A 4,351-nucleotide genomic window follows, 5' to 3' on the forward strand; every position below is an offset into this window, starting at 1 on the left:
TTCATGATCTTCCGAGATGAACTTCAACATTTGATGCAATGTGGATGGGGCTGCTCCAACAACGTGGATCCATGGTCTTTCTAGCAATCAGTTGTAGCTTGTAGATATACCCATCACCTGAAATTCAGTGACAAATTTTTTAGGTCCCATTTGGATACACAAGTCTACCTCCCCCATGGTCTCTCTTTGCGAACCATCAAACGCCCTTACATTCATGCGACTTTGATGAATTTTTCCTACATCATAATTTAGTTGAGTAAGGGTTGATAATGGACAAATATTGATACCTGAGCCATTATCAATCAATACTCGAGCTACAAACTTGTCCCTGCATTTGACGATGATATATAAGGCGGGTTGTGCATCACTCTTCGAGTGGCAACTCCTCTTCTCGGAAAGAGATTTGATGACTCCCAATGACATGACTTACCATAGTGGCCAGATTCTCACCACTTGTTCCCGTTAGTACATACGCTTCATCAAGCACCTTTAACAGTGCCTTTCGATGGTACTTAGAACTCATTAACAAAGCCCAAATAGAAATTTGAGCTGGAGTCTTCTCCAAATGCTTGACAATGGAGTACTCCTTAGGTTGCATTCTTCGCCAAAACTCTTCAGCCTCACCCTCTGTAATCGGCCTTTTATAGTTCTCATTTCTTCGTGTTTCTTGAGTTAGTTCTTTTGAAATGTAACATCTTCCAGAACGTGTCATCCCTTATGCGGTAGCCGCCTGGACAACAAACCTTTCTTTGGGATGCTCATTGTTTCTTTCCTTTGCCAAAGCAAATGCCTGATGAGGTACAATTATTGCAACAAACGCTGACGGGTCTTTATGGTCAATGAGGCCACTGTTGGTATAAGTGAATTAACATTTGTTTCATCGATAGTCCCATTAATAAGCCAATCTTCGTCTCGTTCAATTATGTTGATGGTAGCTCCTCCATGATTCGACAATGGGTTAAGGTTCACATTGGGGGTAGGGGCTTGGAGAGTGATGACTCTGTCATCGATCAAGTCTTGAATCTTATGTTTTAGATTGATACATCCTTCTGTATCATGTCCTGCCCCTCCAGAATGGTAAGTACAATGTTGATCCGCTCGGAAGAACTTTATTGTGGAATTAATTGTCCTTACGTCTACTGGTTGGATCAATCTTGTCATTTTTAGACGCTCAAAGAGTTGGGTACATGTTTCTGCCAAAGGAGTGAAAACTCTAGGAGGCTTTCTTTTGAGGTTAGGGCGGGGTAGGTTGTTGGCATGTGGGTTGTTTTGTTCGGGATTTTGGTAGGTTGGTGGCAGATTTCAGTAGATAGGCGATGGTGCTTGGTAGTTCTATTGTGCATAGTAGATTGGGATTGGAGCTTGTGGAGATGGTGGGTAAATATTTGAAGTGGGGAATCAGTTGGAGTTTCCAACGGCAGAACCAGACCCAAAATACCTTTGTGGCCTTGGCCTCGGGCTAAAAGATACAACAGACACATCTTTTTTCTTTTTCCTAGCGAATCATGTGGCCATAGACGGTGAGACTTTGTTGGCAGCCTGCAAAGTAGTGAGACTTGTAACCTTTCTAGACTTGAGGACATCCTCTATGGCTTCTCCCATTCTGATCAGCTCCGAAAACTTCTGTCTCATCATAGGCAACATCCTTTCGTAATACTCGGGCTCTTGAGCTCGAATAAAAGCAGAGGTTATTTCGCTTTCAGTCATCACAGGTTGTACCTTTACAACTTCTTTCCTCCAGCGGCACACATATTCACGATAGTCCTCCGTGGTCTTTTGTTTGATTTTTTCCAAATAATATCTGTTAGGGACAGCTTCGACATTAAACTGGAATCTTTCCAAAAAATCTTTGGCCAGAGCCTCCCATGTAGAATATTGACGGAATTCTTTAGATGTGAACCATTCTAACGCCTCCCCGCTGAGGCTTCGACTAAACAACCTCATAATTAATGCATCATTTTTCCCGATACCTACAAGTTTGTCACAATAAGCTCGTAGGTGAGCCATGGGATTGCCAATACCATTGAATGTTTCAATTTTTGGAATTTTGTAATCTTCGAGTATTTCTAAGTCAGGGTGCATGCAAAGATCCTTATACTCGAGTCCTGTTATTTTTCTCGAAGATTGGACACTTTTTACTGCTTAAGAGATGGCATCCTTCATGACATTCATTTCTTGGTCAGACTTTTCTTCTCTCAACTTCCACTCATTCTCCATTTCTTCATAGTGATCCAGCTCCGATTGAACGGGAAAGCTAGGACATGGCTCAGTGATTTTATAGGTTGGTGGAGTTTGGAATGTTCGGAAAGGGTGTGCAGGCTGGCTAGGTAAAATATTTGGATTATTGGGGACTATGACTGGGATTTGGTAGGTTGCTGTGAAGATTTGGGAGTGATTATTATTAGGTGCTTGATTCTAATTTGGTGGTGAGGGGTGGTGTTTGGTAAGAAGTACTGGCATAAGGAGCGTTGGATACAGTTAAGTTGATGGTAGGAGGGTTAGGAGTGGAAGTGATGGATCATGTGGTATGGGTAGGGAAATAGTTGGGTAATGGAGAACTCAGTGATGGAAAATGAGAAGGAGGTCTTTTAGTTTCGAGGGGGATTCATTCGATGCAATGGCCAATTTGGCCAGATCTTTGGTCTGTTGTAGCTCTTCCTGCATAACTGCAATTCGTTGCATTAACTGAGAGATCAACTCACTCTGATCAGTGAGTTTAGCATTTCTGATGGTCACATCCACTATTCTCGTTTCGTCGGAAGTACCAGTCATGTTGCCTTTGCTTTTATCCGAAAAATGATCAGGGAAGGATGGTATGATTGCTTTAGATCTTGTGAAGTAGGGATGGTCGGCCAGTTTGATTTCAACACAGATCAGTCTTTACCTGTAGAGAAGAACAACTCAAAAGACATATGTGTTAGTTTTTGTTTTTAACGAGATATGCGAATAAGATGACATAAAGATAAACACACAAGTGCCATTTTGCTTCAAATAGATTAATCCACAAAACTATTTCGAGTGAATGGGAGGGCTCAAATGGAAAGAAATCTTTTTGTAACTGAATTGGAAAGGTCGAGTGCATAGAATTTTGCTAATTTCTTCCACTCATATGTTTTTGTAGGTGGAACTCTTCAGAATCATTCACTAATAAGGGAGAATAAAAATTGAAAGGATAGGGACTGAGCCTTAAGTAGGCTGCCTACATATCCACCAAGGAAATCAGGCCTGACGTAGTTCGAATTACATAAGATAACCTAAACGTACCCTTTCCGAAATCGATAGAGAGATTAGGCTCGAAAAAAGCTTCCTACGTACCCCCTATGGGCTCAAGTCTCGCGTAGTTCTTGATTACAATAAAATTTCAAAACGAGATGACAAACAAGAGAAATGCGTTACATGAACATAAATCTACCCAAAGACTTCTTTCCTTTCTCTTCAATTGTCAGGAGATGATCCAGTGCTCTCGTCATCTGAACCTTTTTTTGTTTTACCATTTCCCTCATAGAGGAAGCATTTACAAAATTTAGTTTCTTAATGTCCCGTTCAATTTCAGGGATCCTCACAAACGCTTTGGTGATATTAATTATCTCTTGATCAATTTTTGTGATCTTCCTTTTCACCGAGGCTGTTTCCATGTCAACCTCAATAATTTTCTCTCGTAGCATCCATTCAGTTTGGTCCAGTATTGCAAGTCTCATTTTGGCTGCAGCTATCCTCTCTTTAGTCTCGATAAATATTTTGAACATTGATTCTTTAGTTTCTTCATTACTAACCAAAGCAATGGGTGGGATTGGTAAATTGACTCTTTTTCCAGACATTCTAGCAAGTCGACCTTTCTGTGATGGACAAATAAAAACTTAGGAGATTTTTTAGAGTAGATGATTTATATATTTCTGAGAAACTTGGACAACACTTTAGAAGTAATTTGGACGGACTTTATTGTTGTGGATTTTAATATATGTTTAAGGTGCTGTAAGAAACAAAAGTAGATTAATTCTGCTTTAGACAAAATGACACATCACAACACAAAGCAATTATATCAAGCAACACACAAACAGTTTATATCGATTCCTTGATTTGTGACCTTTTTATGACAAATGTGGGCCTATCGAATCGAAGGATGCATGGCGTCATTTGAAACATTCCATTGCCCCATAAAATTAAAATTTATACAAACTTTGCAAACAAATTAAATGGGGATACCTAATAGGGAAAATGGATACAAATAATGAGTCCCACACATGGGTTCAATCCTAAACTATGATTCCACGGAAGGTTCTCCGTTTTTGAGCTTCTTGCCATCTTTGAATGCCAACGTCTTCAGTTGCAATGGTAATTTGATCCTTCTTTG

Source organism: Solanum stenotomum, chromosome 3 (assembly GCF_019186545.1).
Source record: "Solanum stenotomum isolate F172 chromosome 3, ASM1918654v1, whole genome shotgun sequence".
In the NCBI taxonomy this organism is placed as follows: Eukaryota; Viridiplantae; Streptophyta; class Magnoliopsida; order Solanales; family Solanaceae; genus Solanum; species Solanum stenotomum.